The sequence below is a fragment of the Triticum urartu genome, chromosome 2A (genome assembly GCF_056163025.1).
Source record: "Triticum urartu cultivar PI428250 chromosome 2A, HENAU_Tu73, whole genome shotgun sequence".
Lineage (NCBI taxonomy): Eukaryota > Viridiplantae > Streptophyta > Magnoliopsida > Poales > Poaceae > Triticum > Triticum urartu.
The window spans coordinates 736,374,379-736,393,416 of NC_141874.1; the positions used below are offsets into that span (position 1 = coordinate 736,374,379).

The 19,038-nt window shown below is 46.7% G+C and overlaps 2 pseudogenes; both read right to left on the bottom strand.

Moving 5' to 3' along the window:
- Positions 1-12,303: 12,303 nt before the first annotated feature.
- On the bottom strand, positions 12,304-14,976 carry LOC147987406 (uncharacterized; annotated as a pseudogene).
- A 64-nt stretch (positions 14,977-15,040) lies between these two features.
- On the bottom strand, positions 15,041-16,841 carry LOC147987407 (uncharacterized; annotated as a pseudogene).
- Between the last annotated feature and the right edge of the window lie 2,197 nt (positions 16,842-19,038).

The window sequence follows — 19,038 nt, forward strand, 5'->3', positions numbered from 1 at the left end:
AACCCTGTCTCCTCTAGTTTATCCTCTGTCATAGTTTTCGTAGTGCTTAGGCGAAGCCCTGCGGAGATTGTTCTTCACCAACACCGTCACCACACCGTCGTGCTGCTGGAACTCATCTACTACTTCGCCCCTGTTGCTGGATCGAGAAGGCGAGGACGTCACCGAGCTGAACGTGTGCAGAACTCGGAGGTGCCGTGCTTTCGGTACTTGGATCGGTCGGACGTGAAGACGTACGACTACATCGACCGCGTTGATATAACGCTTCCGCGAACGGTCTACGAGGGTACGTAGACAACACTCTCCCCTCTCATTGCTATGCATCACCATGATCTTGCGTGTGCGTAGGAATTTTTTTGAAATTACTACGTTCCCCAACAGTGGCATCCGAGCCTAGGTTTTATGGTTTGATGTTATATGCACGAGTAGAACACAAGTGAGTTGTGGGCGATATAAGTCATACTGCCTACCAGCATGTCATACTTTGGTTCGGCAGTATTGTTGGATGAAGCGGCCCGGACCGACATTACGCGTACACTTATGCGAGACCGGTTCTCCCGACGTGCTTTGCACATAGGTGGCTTGCGGGTGACTGTTTCTCCAATTTTAGTTGAACCGAGTGTGGCTACGCCCGGTCCTTGCGAAGGTTAAAACGGCATCAACTTGACAAACTATCGTTGTGGTTTTGATGCGTAGGTAAGATTGGTTCTTGCTTAAGCCCGTAGCAGCCACGTAAAACTTGCAACAAACAAAGTAGAGGACGTCTAACTTGTTTTTGCAGGGCATGTTGTGATGTGATATGGTCAAGACATGATGCTGATTTTATTGTATGAGATGATCATGTTTTGTAACCGGGTTATCGGCAACTGGCAGGAGCCATATGATTGTCGCTTTATTGTATGCAATGCAATCACGCTGTAATGCTTTACTTTATCACGAATCGGTAGCGATAGTCGTGGAAGCATAAAATTGGTGAGACGACAACGATGCTACGATGGAGATCAAGGTGTCGCGCCGGTGACGATGGTGATCATGACGGTGCTTCGAAGATGGAGATCACAGGCACAAGATGATGATGGCCATATCATATCACTTATATTGATTGCATGTGATGTTTATCTTTTATGCATCTTATCTTGCTTTGATTGACGGTAGCATTATAAGATGATCTCTCACTAAAATTATCAAGAAGTGTTCTCCCTGAGTATGCACCATTGTGGAAGTTCTTCGTGCTGAGACACCACGTGATGATCGGGTGTGGTAAGCTCTACGTTCAAATACAACGGGTGCAAAACAGTTGCACACGCAGAATACTCAGGTTATACTTGACGAGCCAAGCATATACAGATATGGCCTCGGAACACGGAGACCGAAAGTTCGAGCGTGAATCATATAGTAGATATGATCAACATAGTGATGTTCACCAATGAAACTACTCCATCTCACGTGATGATCGGACATGGTTTAGTTGATTTGGATCACGTGATCACTTAGAGGATTAGAGCGATGTCTATCTAAGTGGGAGTTCTTAAGTAATTTGATTAATTGAACTTAAATTTATCATGAACTTAGTACCTGATAGTATCTTGCTTATGTATGTTTGATTGTAGATAGATGGCCCGTGCTGTTGTTCCGTTGAATTTTAATGCGTTCCTTGAGAAAGCAAAGTTGAAAGATGATGGTAGCAATTACACGGAGTGGGTCCGTAACTTGAGGATTATCCTCATTGCTGCTCAGAAGAATTACGTCCTGGAAGCACCGCTGGGTGCCAGGCCTGCTGCTGGAGCAACACCAGATGTTATGAACGTCTGGCAGAGCAAAGCTGATGACTACTCGATAGTTCAGTGTGCCATGCTTTACGGCTTAGAATCAGGACTTCAACGACGTTTTGAACGTCATGGAGCATATGAGATGTTCCAGGAGTTGAAGTTAATATTTCAAGCAAATGCCCGAATTGAGAGATATGAAGTCTCCAATAAGTTCTATAGCTGCAAGATGGAGGAGAACAGTTCTGTCAGTGAGCATATACTCAAAATGTCTGGGTATAATAATCACTTGATTCAGATGGGAGTTAATCTTCCAGATGATTACGTCATTGACAGAATTCTCCAATCACTGCCACCAAGCTACAAGAGCTTCGTGATGAATTATAATATGCAAGGGATGAATAAGACTATTCCCGAGCTCTTCGCAATGCTGAAAGCTGCGGAGGTAGAAATCAAAAAGGAGTATCAAGTGTTGATGGTCAACAAGACCAGTAGTTTCAAGAAAAAGGGCAAAGGGAAGAAGAAGGGGAACTTCAAAAAGAACAGCAAGCAAGTTGCTGCTCAAGAGAAGAAACCCAAGTCTGGACCTAAGCCTGAAACTGAGTGCTTCTACTGCAAGCAGACTGGTCACTGGAAGCGGAACTGCCCCAAGTATTTGGCGGATAAGAAGGATGGCAAGGTGAACAAAGGTATATGTGATATACATGTTATTGATGTGTACCTTACTAATGCTCGCAGTAGCACCTGGGTATTTGATACTGATTCTGTTGCTAATATTTGCAACTCGAAACAGGGACTACGGATTAAGCGAAGATTGGCTAAGGACGAGGTGATGATGCGCGTGGGAAACGGTTCCAAAGTCGACGTGATCGCGGTCGGCACGCTACCTCTACATCTACCTTCGGGATTAGTATTAGACCTAAAAAATTGTTATTTGGTGCCAGCGTTGAGCATGAACATTATATCTGGATCTTGTTTAATGCGAGACGGTTATTCATTTAAATCAGAGAATAATGGTTGTTCTATTTATATGAGTAATATCTTTTATGGTCATGCACCCTTGAAGAGTGGTCTATTCTTATTGAATCTTGATAGTAGTGATACACATATTCATAATGTTGAAGCCAAAAGATGCAGAGTTGATAATGATGGTGCAACTTATTTGTGGCACTGCCGTTTAGGTCATATCGGTGTAAAATGCATGAAGAAACTCCATACTGATGGACTTTTGGAACCACTTGATTATGAATCACTTGGTACTTGCGAACCGTGCCTCATGGGCAAGATGACTAAAACACCGTTCTCCGGTACTATGGAGAGAGCAACAGATTTGTTGGAAATCATACATATAGATGTATGTGGTCCGATGAATATTGAGGCTCGTGGCGGATATCGTTATTTTCTCACCTTCACAGATGACTTAAGCAGATATGAGTATATCTACTTAATGAAATATAAGTCTGAAACATTTGAAAAGTTCAAAGAATTTCAGAGTGAAGTTGAAAATCATCGTAACAAGAAAATAAAGTTTCTACGATCTAATCGTGGAGGAGAATATTTGAGTTACGAGTTTGGTTTACATTTGAAGCAATGCGGAATAGTTTCGCAACTCACGCCACCCGGAACACCACAGCGTAATGGTGTGTCCGAACGTCGTAATCGTACTTTACTAGATATGGTACGATATATGATGTCTCTTACTGATTTACCGCTATCGTTTTGGGGTTATGCTTTAGAGACGGCCGCATTCACGTTAAATAGGGCACCATCGAAATCCGTTGAGACGACGCCTTATGAACTATGGTTTGGCAAGAAACCAAAGTTGTCGTTTCTAAAAGTTTGGGGCTGCGATGCTTATGTGAAAAAGCTTCAACCTCATAAGCTCGAACCCAAATCGGAGAAATGTGTCTTCATAGGATATCCAAAGGAAACTATTGGATACACCTTCTATCACAGATCCGAAGGCAAGACTTTTGTTGCTAAATTCGGAAACTTTCTGGAGAAGGAGTTTCTCTCGAAAGATGTGAGTGGGAGGAAAGTAGAACTTGATGAGGTAACTATACCTGCTCCCTTATTGGAAAGTAGTACATCACAGAAAACTGTTTCTGCGACACCTACACCAATAAGTGAGGAAGCTAATGATAATGATCATGAAACTTCAGGACAAGATACTACTGAGCCTCGTAGATCAACCAGAGTGAGATCCGCACCAGAGTGGTATGGTAATCCTATTCTGGAAATCATGCTGCTAGATCATGATGAACCTACGAACTATGAAGAAGCGATGGTGAGCCCAGATTCCGCAAAATGGCTTGAAGCCATGAAATCTGAGATGGGATCCATGTATGAGAACAAAGTATGGACTTTGGTTGACTTGCCCGATGATCGGCAAGCAATTGAGAATAAATGGATCTTCAAGAAGAAGACTGACGCTGACGGTAATATTACTGTCTACAAAGCTCGACTTGTTGCAAAAGGTTTTCGACAAGTTCAAGGGGTTGACTATGATGAGACCTTCTCACCCGTAGCGATGCTTAAGTCTGTCCGAATCATGTTAGCAATTGCCGCATTTTATGATTATGAAATTTGGCAGATGGATGTCAAAACTGCATTCCTGAATGGATTTCTGGAAGAAGAGTTGTATATGATGCAACCGGAAGGTTTTGTAGATCCAAAGGGAGCTAACAAAGTGTGCAAGCTCCAGCGATCCATTTATGGACTGGTGCAAGCCTCTCGGAGTTGGAATAAGCGCTTTGATAGTGTGATCAAAGCATATGGTTTTATACAGACTTTCGGACAAGCCTGTATTTACAAGAAAGTGAGTGGGAGCTCTGTAGCATTTCTGATATTATATGTGGATGACATATTATTGATTGGAAATGATATAGAATTTCTGGATAGCATAAAGGGATACTTGAATAAGAGTTTTTCAATGAAAGACCTCGGTGAAGCTACTTACATATTAGGCATAAAGATCTATAGAGATAGATCAAGACGCTCAATTGGACTTTCACAAAGCACATACCTTGAAATTTTTTTGAAGAAGTTCAAAATGGATCAAGCAAAGAAAGGGTTCTTGCCTGTGTTACAAGGTGTGAAGTTGAGTCAGACTCAATGCCCGACCTCTGCAGAAGATAGAGAGAAAATGAAAGATGTTCCCTATGCTTCAGCCATAGGCTCTATCATGTATGCAATGCTGTGTACCAGACCTGATGTATCCCTTGCTATAAGTTTAGCAGGGAGGTACCAAAGTAATCCAGGAGTGGATCACTGGACAGCGGTCAAGAACATCCTGAAATACCTGAAAATGACTAAGGATATGTTTCTCGTATATGGAGGTGACAAAGAGCTCACTGTAAATGGTTACGTTGATGCAAGCTTTGACACTGATTCGGACGATTCTAAATCGCAAACCGGATACGTGTTTACATTAAACGGTGGAGCTGTCAGTTGGTGCAGTTCTAAACAAAGCGTCGTAGCGGGATCTACATGTGAAGCGGAGTACATAGCTGCTTCGTAAGCAGCAAATGAAGGAGTCTGGATGAAGGAGTTCATATCCGATCTAGGTGTCATACCTAGTGCATCGGGTCCAATGAAAATCTTTTGTGACAATACTGGTGCAATTGCCTTGGCAAAGGAATCCAGATTTCACAAGAGAACCAAGCACATCAAGAGACGCTTCAATTCCATCCGGGATTTAGTCCAGGTAGGAGACATAGAGATTTGCAAGATACATACAGATCTGAATGTTGCAGACCCGTTGACTAAGCCTCTTCCACGAGCAAAACATGATCAGCACCAAGGCTCCATGGGTGTTAGAATCATTACTGTGTAATCTAGATTATTGACTCTAGTGCAAGTGGGAGACTGAAGGAAATATGCCCTAGAGACAATAATAAAGTTATTATTTATTTCCTTATATCATGATAAATGTTTATTATTCATGCTTGAATTGTATTAACCGGAAACATAATACATGTGTGAATACATAGACAAACATAGTGTCACTAGTATGCCCTCTACTTGACTAGCTCGTTAATCAAAGATGGTTATGTTTCCTAACCATAAACAAAGAGTTGTTATTTGATTAACGGGATCACATCATTAGGTGAATGATCTGATTGACATGACCCATTCCATTAGCTTAGCACCCGATCGTTTAGTATGTTGCTATTGCTTTCTTCATGACTTATACATGTTCCTATGACTATGAGATTATGCAACTCCCGTTTGCCGGAGGAACACTTTGTGTGCTACCAAACGTCACAACGTAAATGGGTGATTATAAAGGTGCTCTACAGGTGTCTCCAAAGGTAGATGTTGGGTTGGCGTATTTCGAGATTAGGATTTGTCACTCCGATTGTCGGAGAGGTATCTCTGGGCCCTCTCGGTAATGCACATCACATAAGCCTTGAAAGCATTACAACTAATGAGTTAGTTGCGAGATGATGTATTACAGAACGAGTAAATAGACTTGCCAGTAACGAGATTGAACTAGGTATTGAGATACCGACGATCGAATCTCGGACAAGTAACATACCGATGACAAAGGGAACAACGTATGTTGTTATGCGGTCTGACCGATAAAGATCTTCGTAGAATATGTAGGAGCCAATATGGGCATCCAGGTCCCGCTATTGGTTATTGACCAGAGAGGTGTCTCGGTCATGTCTACATAGTTCTCGAACCCGTAGGGTCCGCACGCTTAACGTTCGTTGACGATATAGTACTATGTGAGTTATGTATGTTGGTGACCGAATGTTGTTCGGAGTCCGGGATGAGATCACGGACATGACGAGGAACTCCGGAATGGTCCGGAGATAAAGTTTGATATATATGATAATAGTGTTTGGTCACCGGAAGGGTTCCGGAAATCACCGGAAGGGGTTCCAGATGTTTCCCGAAATGTTTGGGTAAGAGAACACTTTATTTGGGCCAAAGGGGAAAGCCCACAAGGTTTTTGAAAAGCGCAAAAGGAAGTTTTGCGGAGTCCAGGGGCCAGACACCAGGGTCCCTGGCGTCTGGGTCCAGACGCCGGGAACCCTGGCGTCTGGCCTTGGAGTCCGAGAAGGACTCTTGCCTTTCGGGTGAAACCAACTTTGTGGAGGCTTTTACTCCAAGTTTCGACCCCAGGGCTCCATATATAAATAGAGGGGCAGGGCTAGCACCAAAGACACATCAAGAAACACCAAGCCGTGTGCCGGCAACCCTATCTCCTCTAGTTTATCCTCTGTCATAGTTTTTGTAGTGCTTAGGCGAAGCCCTGCGGAGATTGTTCTTCACCAACACCGTCACCACGCCGTCGTGCTGCCGGAACTCATCTACTACTTCGCCCCTCTTGCTGGATCGAGAAGGCGAGGACGTCACCGAGCTGAACGTGTGCAGAACTCGGAGGTGCTGTGCTTTTGGTACTTGGATCGGTCGGACATGAAGACGTACGACTACATCAACCGCGTTGATATAACGCTTCCGCGAACGGTCTACGAGGGTACGTAGACAACACTCTCCCCTCTCGTTGCTATGCATCACCATGATCTTGCGTGTGCGTAGGAAATTTTTTGAAATTACTACGTTCCCCAACAACAGTTGTCTCAAAGTGAGTAGAAGCATCATAACTCTGCAAAGAGAAAAAACAAAGGCCATGAACATCTACAACATGAGACTAACACTGTATTCTCATATAAAGGAAAACTTGCTGATTTGACAACAATTATAAAGAGAAGGTTCATTAACTGGTTCATATGGTTTCTCAAAAAATTTAACTGGTTCATATCTGTTCATAACTGGTTCATATCTGTCATACATATAAAAAACATAGATCAATTCCAGGCTTTAGTTCGGACGGTGGGTTATCAGTCTATGCTTCAGCAGACACAGATGAAAATAACTTCCCTTTTTGCACGCCATTGCGATTGTACGAGCAACATAAGACATACCTAGCAAATGTATACCAACATACTTGTCACAGCGAAACAACAGATACTTAATTTAGAAATTTAGATCCAACGATAATTATTTGAGAGCCAGATAGAAAGTCGACAAATTTCTGACTTGCAGCCAAGTTGCTTTTGTGGTAAAATAATCTGAATTGAGTGGGAATCATTTGCATTTGGAATTGGGTGGCTCATATAGCAATTGCTCGTGCAACTATTCGCTTTAATTGGAAAATGAAGAACAATACTACTTGCCTCAGTAACCATGGACATAGACATGAGGCAACCATGTTGAAAAACTGAATCTGTAGAAACAAAACACATCTTAACGCAAACAAATTCAATGCTAACTTTGCAAGATTCTGCTATGTGGGAAGACATTACCTGGTTATCTAGACGACATGGACCGACAAGGAATACTGATAAAGCTCTGCCCACGGCGAAACCGGGACCAAGCAAATCCCACCTCTCATATAATACCGCAAATAAGTAACATACTTGCTACACAAAACACAGCGCAAGCGCCACTTTCAGATTCGATTGTAGTCCATCAAGGAAATCAGTCCAACCGCCCGACTCGCATCGTGCGAGCAGAATCTCGTGAAGGCGCGTGCACCTACCTAAGCCAGTAAATTGTACAGTACAAAGTCAATTCACTTATTTTGGGACGGAGGGAGTATGAAATAGTAGCCCTGTTCATGATACTTCAGAAGCTTAAGATCAAAGTCATAAAGCACAAAAAAAAATTCAAAAAGGGGGAACTCCCCGGCCTCTGCATCAGAAAGATGCATACAGCCACCTCAATAAATAACAATAGGTTCAACAAAGTCGTTAAGTCTTCAACAACATAAAGGCGAGCTCACCAAGAGCATCGCAGCTAAACCAAGATAAACCACAATGGCCACAACCGGCTGGTAAAAGAAAAGATAGGAGCACTAATAGCCTATCCTATTACATGACCGCCAACCAAACCGGTTGAAGATATCCCGCGCTACCATCTCTCACCGGACAGATCCAGTAACCAAACGCTCCCTGGCCTCCGTCGGAGTGAGTAAGGACCACATACGGATCAGCGCCGTAGCACGGAATAAAACCTGCAAAAAATGAATAGTAGTTATTCTGTTAAAGACCAAATCATTTCTGCAGTTCCAAACTGCCCATAACAACGCATACACTCCTACACGAATATGTCTAGCTGTTTCGGACTCTATCCCATCCAGCCACGTTCCAAATAACGACCCGACCGTACTCGGAGGAGTAATGTTAAAAGCAATTTGCACAGTGCGCCACAAAATTCTCGCCAAAGGACAATCAAGGAAGAGATGCTTAATGGTCTCGTCCTGGTCACACAAGCTACACCTAGTAGATCCAGTCCAATTGCGCTTGACCAAGTTGTCTTTTGTTAAGATTACCTTTTTATGGACAAACCACATAAACACTTTGATTTTCAAAGGCACTTTTACTTTCCAAACATGTCTGGTACTAGGAATGACTGTGGAATTGATGACATCGGTGAACATCGACTTGACAGTAAATTGTCCGTTCCTAGTAAGCTTCCAACTTAGCTGATCGGGCTATTGCGCTAGCTGAACTTCCATCAGTCTACGCACCAGATGGAGCCAAGCTTCCCATCTCTCACCAACAAGCACCCGTCGAAACTGAATATTAAGGGGAGTGGACTGCATAACCATTGCAACTAGCGCATCACGTCGCTGGACAACTCGATACAAGGTTGGGTACTGTATTGCTAAAGGTGTATCACCCAGCCAGGTGTCCTCCCAGAACCGTGTGCCATTTCCATCACCGATAATAAACTTTGTTCTATTAAAGAAGGTTACCTTGACTCTCATAAGCCCCTTCCAAAACGGCGAATCAGTTGGTCTCACTGTCACCTGTGACAAAGTTTTGGACTGCAGATACTTGTTACGAAGAATCTGCGCCCAAGTTGCATCAGTCGGACCCGAAAGCTTATACAACCACTTACTAAGCAAGCATCTGTTCTTGACCTCAAGATTTTCGATACCCAACCCCCCTTGGTCCTTAGGTCTACAAATAACATCCCACTTGGCGAGTCTATACTTTCTCTTAAGTTCATCACTCTGCCAAAAAAATCTTGATCGGTAGAAGTCCAGTCATTTCCTAACCCCAACTGGAACCTCAAAGAAAGATAATAGGAACATCGGCATACTCGTGAGTACCGAATTAATAAGAATTAACCGGCCTCCATACGACATAAGTTTGCCCTTCCAGCAACTCAGTTTTTTTTCAAACCGATCATCAACGCATTTCCACTCTCAGTTTGTAAGCTTACGATGGTGAATAGGTATACCTAAGTAAGTGAAAGGTAAAGCTCCTAATTCACATCTGAACAAATGCCTATAAGCCTCCTGTTCCTCCTTGGCTCTACCAAAACAGAACAATTCGCTTTTATGAAAGTTAATCTTTAACCCAGATAGTTGTTCAAATAAGCAAAGCACCAGCTTCATATTTCTCGCTTTTGCCAGGTCATGCTCCATGAAGATGGTAGTATCATCAGCGTACTGTAAGATGGACACCCCCCCCCCCACATCAACTAGGTTGGGCACCAAGCCTCCCACCTGACCGGCCTCCTTTGCCCGACCAATTAGGATTGCCAACATGTCAACCACAATGTTGAAAAAAACAGGGGACATTGGATCTCCTTGCCGCAGACCTTTATGTGTCTGGAAATAGTGCCCAATATCATCATTTACTTTAATTCCAACACTCCCTGCGTAAAGGATTCTACCTGGCGTCGCCAAGCCTCATCAAAACCCTTCATGTGCAAGGCCTGCTGAAGGAATGGCCATTTGACTTTGTCGTACGCTTTTTCGAAATCCACTTTGAAAACAACCCCATCCAGTTTTTTCGTGTGGATTTCATGGAGCGTTTCATGAAGGACCACTACACCCTCAAGGATATTCCTGTCCGGCATGAAAGCAGATTGGGTAGGCTGCACAACAGAATGCGCAATCTGTGTGAGTCTATTGGTCCCGACCTTGGTGAAAATTTTGAAACTGACATTAAGAAGACAGATTGGCCTGAATTGCTCAATCCTCACAGCCTCTTTTTCTTAGGAAGAAGGGTAATTGTTCCAAAATTTAGCTGAAATAGATGAAGCTTCCCAGCAAACAAGTCATTAAACATGGGCAACAAGTCCCCTTTAATGATATGCCAGCACTTCTTATAAAACTCCGCTGGGAAACCATCAGGTCCCGGCGCCTTGTTATTCTTCATTTGCGAGATAGCCTCGAGCACCTCATTCTCCGAGAAAGGAGCCGCCAGAATATCGTTCTCCACCGAAGTAAGCTGAGGAATATCCTCAACCCTTGACTCGTCCAGAGACACATAGTTCTCTTCTGGAGGGCCAAACAGCTGCTTATAGTATTCGGTTATGTACAATTTTAGGTTATCCTGTCCTACAATCGTACCCTCATCTTGCTCAAGCTGAAAGATCCTCTTCTTTCGATGCTTACCGTTAGCGATCATGTGAAAGAATTGTGTGTTCGCGTCCCCCTGGACAACACGCCGGACCTTGGCCCGCAACGCCCACTTCAACTCTTCTTCTCTAAGAAGTTCTTTGAGCCGCAATTCCGCCTCTAGCTTGGCATGAAGCTCCGGAACCGGCAGTATCGTGGTTTCCGCTTTTACATCCAGAGACTGTATAAGGACAAGGAGCTTTTCCTTTTCGGCCTTATAAATCCCGCTTAGATGCTTAGCCCACCCACATAAGAAACTTCTCAAATGCCTAATCTTATTTTGCCAGCGCTAAAGCGCGGTCCTCCCTCCTGAATCCTTAGCCCACTCTCTGGCCACAAGATCCAGGAAGCCATCTCTTTCAAACCAAGCCATCTCAAAGGAGAACACATTTTTGTTCCCCGGGTGCGTGGGTTCACCAGAGTCGACAAGTAAAGGCGTATGGTCAGAGATGCCACGGGACAAGGCCTGGACAGTCACCAGGGGAAACTTCTGTTCCCAATCAACGCTAGCCAACACTCGGTCCAACTTCTCATACGTCGGATTTGGCATCACGTTCGCCCAGGTAAACTTTCTACCCGATAGCTCAATTTCGCTCAGGTCCAGACTTTCAATGATAGTGTTAAACATGAACGACCATCGTCCATCAAAATTATCATTGTTCTTATCCTCACACCGTCTTATAATATTGAAATCACCCCCCACCAGGATGGGCAACTGCTCGGAGCCACAAATCCGAACAAGATCAGCCAAGAACTCAGGCTTGAGCTCGGGCTGTGCAGCACCATACACCGCGACAAGAGCCCAATTAAACCCATCAACCTTCGAGCGCACCCTAAACTTGACAGCAAAGTCTCCCATGACCACACCGCGAACCTCAAGCGCATCACACCTAACTTTGAGAAGGATTCCACCCGACCTCCCTCTCGGTGGCAAGAAATGCCAATCGAAATCTATACCTCCCGAAAGATTATTTAGAAATTGAGGTGCAAAGTTATCTCTACCCGTCTCCAATAGAGCTATGAAATCTAAACAATGCTCGACAGACGCCTCTGCAAGAAACCTTCTTTTAGCCAAGTCCTTTAGACCTCTGCTATTCCAGAATATTCCTTTCATATTTCATCATGGAATTTTTTTGCCGTACGTATCCTAGCACTCCTACACACTGCGGAAGCCGGGTAGACCTTCCGTTTTCACTTGCGCTTGGGGATCATTTGATTCTGCAACTGGTCCTCACAACCAGTCTCAGACGGGCTAGCCAACACCATCTCGGTAGACTCAGCCTGAACATCCTCATCAGTAGTAGGTTGCATAAGATCCGCACAAAAGTTATCTAACACCCTCACCCCGAGCGCATCAACCTCAGAATCACTCATAGGTTTGACAGCCGCAATATTACGGATCATCTCTAAGGCCCGCTCAGCCTCTAGGTCTAAAAGATCATTAACAGAATTAGAAATTTCAGTGTCATTACTACCCAAAGAAACACCTAATTGATTTGCATTCTTAACAATATCATCATTTGAAAAATGCAAAATGGAATTAGATATATTGGCCGACATACCAGTAGTGACCTCGACGTCACAAAGCTTGGCCGCCCTCATGGCGCACCGCTGCTGAATATCGTCCACGTCAGGCTGGCTTTGGAGTTGTCCACTCATCCGGCGCCCCTCAGACACCGGATCTTGAATCCCTCCAAAAGCGATAACCTCCTCCCGAGAGATCGCGACCGGGGTCCGGCCTCCTACCGCTCCCCAACCAGCAGGCCGATCCACCTGTACGGACTCACCCGAGATAGGCAAAGCACTCACAGTCGACGTGTGGCGCGGCCCATCTGGCAATACTCGGGGCTGGGTGGGTGGAGACCGACCAAGGGCCACCTGCCCTCGCTCCCCATCCAGCACCGGAGAAGCTACCCGCACATGCACCGGAGAAGAAGGAGGCTCCGAGGCCACCTGCCCCGAGCCGCCTCCCGCAGGTGAAGCCGGCATCAACCGACCGGCAGACGCGACGGGGGGAGAGATATCCGAGGCCACCTGCCCCAGACCCCCTCCCGGCGAGGAGGAAAACTCGGAAGCCACCTGCCCCAAGTCGCCTTCCTCAGTAGAAGGAGAGCAAACCGAGGCCGCCTGCCCCAGGTCACTCCCCGACAAAACAGGTACAACAAGTTGCGGTACCTCCAGATAAGGTGTTGTCTGCTGGGCACGAAGGGGAATGGCCACCGGCCGATCCCCAGGAATCGTGTCCACATCATCCTCCAAACCAAAAGCCGGTAACTCGCGCTCAAACGCCTCCTCGGACTCAACTCGATCACTCCAGAGCCTCGGTGGTGCAGAGTGAGGCTCAAAAGACCCAAATCTTAGAGTTGTCGAAGGGACCACAGAAGGTGAGACTGCTCCATCCCCGGTCGACGCCGGCTCGGGCCCCGGCCCCTTGGACAACTGTCGTCCAGGGTCCTCGATCGGCGACTCCCGAACTCCTGCTCCGCCATCACTCTCATGCATATCCATATCAGAATCATGAGCCGGCGCACCCAGAAGGCTCTCATCCTCAAACTCAATAGCCAAATCATAGACTCTGCCTCGATAAGCCCACTTAACCACATCCGGAACATACTCAATGTTCAAAATACTAACCAAGACCCGAGCAATCCCATGAGCTCGGGTAAACTCCATGTCCACACGCTCAGGCTTCCCTACCAAAATGCCCATACTAGCCACCACCCGAGCATCCTGCAGCGGCCTAGAAGGAGCCCCGGAGAAATGCAACCACGCCTGAGTAAGCGGCGTGCCCTGTGGCTCCACAAGCTTCCACTCCTGAAACTCAAGGATACCATCCGTTCCCGGCACCTTACACATCCCAAAGCTCAACAGCCTCTGCAAATCCTCAACAGAAGGAAACTCAACCCTGAACATCCTATCAGCCATACTGACAACGTCCCACTGGAACTCCCCAGGAGCCAACTCCCGAAGTCTCTGCACGATCTGTGTCTCAGCCACCTCTCCTCTGGTAACCTTGACTATCCCCGTGGTCATACTCGTGGACTCGTCAGCAGCCTCTCGCTCATTTGGAGATTCAAAAAAAGTTAACTCAGCACAGTATACTCCATACATCATGAGCGACGGTGCCTGATCACGCAGCATCGGACACTCCCCAGACTCGTGTGCCAGCTTACCACAGGTATCACATAACATAGCCACACACTCCGTGATGAAGTGACCTTTGTCACCGCACCGGTAAGAAAGCATCTTTTCCTTCCTACGCGCCCACTTGGAAGCCCTCTCAGCCTCAGACCTATCAAACAACTCCGCAGAAACATCGGTCATAACCTCGTTCTCAGGAACCTGCACAGAGGCAAGAGCCGTCACAACCTCCATAGCGTGGCCAGGCAAGAGAGGGCCCTCGGCAGACTCGTCAGCTGTCGTCTGGTCGACCACAACTGGAGGTGGCGGAGGACGTGGACGGTAACGGCCCCCTCTGCCTCCTCGACCACCCCGATAGCCACGGAACCCTTGTCGCTGGCGATGTCCCGGATCCGAGGGCCCCTCGACGAAGCCTCCTGAAGGACCCAAGAAAGGCCTCTCGGCAGATCCATCACTCTGCCAGGCATAGCCACGGCCACCACCCGTTGATGAAGAACCACGATGCTGGCTCGTCCCGTAAGCATCATATCTGTCATCCCCCCATTGACCTCGGGGTGCAACCGTAGACCCAGGCGGGCGAGCAACGAGATGCGGAGGAGGAGCTGGGGGCCTAGGTGGCGCAGCTCCCCGGCCCGCCGCAGGCACGGCCGCCGTACTCTGCACAGCCGGGGGCGGTATTTGCACCGGACCCGAGGACGGAGGAGGCCTAGGAGGCACAGCCCCCCGGCCAAGAGCCACCGCCGCACCCCCCAGAATAGGCGGCTGAACACCAGCTGCCGGGCCGCCCGGACCACCTCTCCCGCCAGGCAGCACTGCTGGAGCCGGCGGCCTCCCAACAGGGCCTCCGAAAGCCACCCGCGTCGTCGCGGCGGGAGGAAAAGGCGCACCACCACGAGCAGTAGCAGCGGACATCTGCAGTCCATGGCCAACGCCCGATCCCGGCGGCGCCGCGGCCTGACCAGAGCCAATCCCCGGTGGCGGCACTCCCGCAGCCCGCCCCGCCCCAGAGGGAGGCGGCTTCTTCCCGGGAGGCGGAGCTCCGCCAGGCCCCGCCATCGACCCAAGGGGGGGAATGCGGTGCGCTCGGCCCGATCCTGTGGAACGACGACGCGGCGAACGACGAACCCTAGGACGCAGCGACGGCGAAACTGAGACAGGACGATGCGTGCATGCACCCCCTCCCGTAGTAGCGCTAGTTTCCACGTCTAACCGGGCCTCATACCCAGTAGACAGTGGCCCAAACGCAGCCGCAGGCCCAGCGAGGTTCGGATCATCCCCGACCCAGCGCACGCGATCATGCTCGTCGCCAGTGCTGCACGGCTCGGACGAGAGAGGAGCCACATCCAGGTTCTCGTGGGCCACTTGCCCAGTCGAGACCACTCGAGATTGCCCCTCGTCCACTCCCCCATGTTGGGCCTCATGCCCAAGCAAAGGTCCACAGCCGGCCCACTCATCACAGCCCAAAAGCAAATTCAAACGACCAACCCTAGCCGCCCGGATCCCAGCCGGCGTACGGCTCATCGGTGCCGGCGCAGGAAGGTCCGATCTCCCCTTCCTCTCCTTCTTCTTACGAATCACTCTAGTCCAAGCATCTTGCGGAATGAAATCGGACAAAGTTAAGGGCGGGAGGCATACCTTAGGCAATGGCCCCTTCCAAGGCCGAACCGCCGTCGCCGCCGTCCTCCGGTGAACGATCCGGTGAACCACCTCCACCCTATCCGCCGCACTCAGCCCGAACCTCGCCGGATCATCGGCCGGCACGATCTCATCGACCAGCGCAGCGACCTCCTCCTCTGAGTAGCCGGGGTTGAAAGCCTCGTAGATCACATCGGAGGGCGACGGCGAGTAGTCAGCCGGCGATCTGCCGGCGGAGCCCCCGTCGTCGTCGTCCTCGTCCGAATCCGCCAAGGCCCAGAACCTGCCCCCTACTTGCCTCGCAGAGGGATCCGCCGGCATCGGCGGCCGGCTCGCCGCGACCGCCCGAGTCACCGCGGTCGACTCACGCGATGATCCTGTGGCGTGTTCGTCGTCAGATCGACGAGCTCCACCGCCTTCTCTTGAGCAATCTGCATACAACAGTCGACAACCACATCATACGAATCAAGACGAATCCGAGAACCTACCTCGATTATATCATTGGCCGATAGGTACTCTCCGGCAAGGATGTCGTTGTCCATATCCTGCAACGCCACCCAACGAGATACTTCAGAAAACGAGAGGCGTCCTTCGGTCCATCCGGAATCAAGATCCGGATCGGTAAAGCGAACGCGCCACTGCACCGCGAGTGGCCTTCCTCCCTGCGCCTGCTCCTTCTCCCCAGACACCGCCGCGTCGATGGATCCTCCAAGATCCGGTTGCGCCGAACGCGACGGCGCATTTAGGCGCGGAGACGGCGCATCCGGGGACGACTCCGGCGCACACCTCCGGAGACGCGCTTCAGGCGACCGGGCATCACCAGTGGACGGCCGGGCATCGCCAGCAGGCGGCCCATCGGAGGCGGACGCCATCGCCTCTCCCTTCAGATTCGTCTTGATTCAACTTCAGATTCTACACACAATTTAAGTTTCAATTATATCACGATTTTAACTGCTACGTCATTTGATTATCTCCATGGTCGGAAATGTATAACGGCTCTAGAAAAGAGAGGATTGAGCTGTCATTCAATGACTTGAAGGCCCGGGGTCGGAAATGTATAACGATCATATATATATATATATATATATATATATATATATATATATATATCAGTGGAATTATCTCTCTTTCTTTCTCTCTCTCTATATATATATAGGGTCGTGCTATTCGTCACCCTGGGTGAGGAATTCTTATTCCTTACCCCAGTCCACCCCTACGCCACACTAATCCAAAGCATGCGAAGTAAACTTACGTCATTGGACAAGAAAGCAGACCCGCAAGAAGTACCGTGAGGTAATTTTATGGGGAGGAGGTGGCGAACCAGACCAGCGCCCACCACAGCCAACACAAAAGCGTCAATGTAAATTTACCTCACACAGTTACGGTCATGGATCAGCACGCTTGCCCACGATGTGCCTCCAGCCGTCGATGCAAGTAGGGCAGATAGGTTATGCCCATGCACTTACGGAATGCACTGATTACAAATCGATAAACACCTTTTCCAAAATGACAGCTAGCTTGGACTTACAAAGCTAGAAACGTAGTTTACGTCCATGGGTCAGGAAGTTCATCTTACAAAAAACTGGACCCGCTTATGTTAGTATAATACTAGCAAAAGGGCCCGCGTGTTCTTCGTTCCCGGTTTCGGGACGCTTCTAGTAGGAGGTTCCAGCCGGTCTTTTCCGGTTTGAGGAATCTTCTAGAAGGTTCCTAAACCGGTTCTTTTGTTTCTTTTTTGTTTTCTTTTCGTTTCGTTTTTCATTTTTTTTCTGTTTCGTTTTTTCCTTTTTCTGTTCTTCTTTGTTTCCTTTTCAGTTTCCAATTTTAAATAAATTCAGAATTTCATAATTTGTTTGGAATTTCAAATTTAGTACAAAATTTCAAATAATTTTCGGAAAAATTGAATTTTGATCATGTTATTCAATAAATGATAAAAAAATAAAAAATGTTCAGATTTTCAAAAGTTTGTTCAAATATAGGAAACTTGTTCTATTAATACGAAAAATGTTCGAGTTTCGCATTTTTAAAAATGTTCAGATTTTCAAATTTTTGTTCACGTTTTGAAATTTTGTTTCTATTAATTTAAAAAATGTTCGAGTTTCAAAACTTGTTTGCATTTTCAAAATTTTGTTCACATTTTCAAACGTTGTTTCCATTAATTCAAAAAATGTTTGAGTTCCAAATTTGCTCACATTTTCAAAATATGTTCAGATTTTTAAAAAAAAATCACATTTGAAATCTTATTTAAATTAATTCAAAAAATGTTTGAGTTTCAAATCTTGTTCACTTTTTCAAAAAATGTTCACAATTCAAAATAATGTTCGATTGCCAAATTTTGTTCAGAGTTACAAAAAATGTTCCCTTTCTCAAAAATTGTTCCCAGATCCAAAAATATGTTTGCTTTCTTCTAATTTTGTTCCAAGTTTCAAAAAATGTTCGCTTTTTCTTTTTTTCGTCTAAATTTTATGAAATGTTCTTGTTTTTCAAAATTTGTTCAACATTACAAAAAGGCTTTGCTGTTTTTCAAAAATGTGTTCACAGGTCAAAAAATGTTCAACATTTCAAAATAATTATTCGCTATTTTTGGAATACTCCGCGTTCAAAGAAAGATACAGGTTTTGAAAATAAACTGCGTTTTTTCTGCAAAGAAAAGAATGAACTGCGTTCGAACTTCTAAAAACGTTTAGATCTGTCGTGGATTATGTTCTTATAGTGTTTGCTGCTCAACATTTGCAGATAACATTTAGTGGTGCAATGGCTAGCGAGCGCAGGTACTAAATGCGAGGTCTCGAGTTCGATTCTCCAGCCGCCCTCTGTTTTTTGCGTTTGTGCGTTCGAAACTCACACAAGCGCCTAATTTTTAGCTGCTCCCCAATAAGGCCCAGGTTGGCCCATGCTGGACGAAATTCAGCCCAATTACTAAAAACAAAGCACATGAATAGTACCACCACGGATAATATGAGCGAAAAAACTGAAAGCGTAAATTTACGAGAAGAAGCGTATTGTGACGGTGAACCCACGGAGTCAATCCGTGCTTTATTATTAAAATTAAAAAAATAGGGATAGATA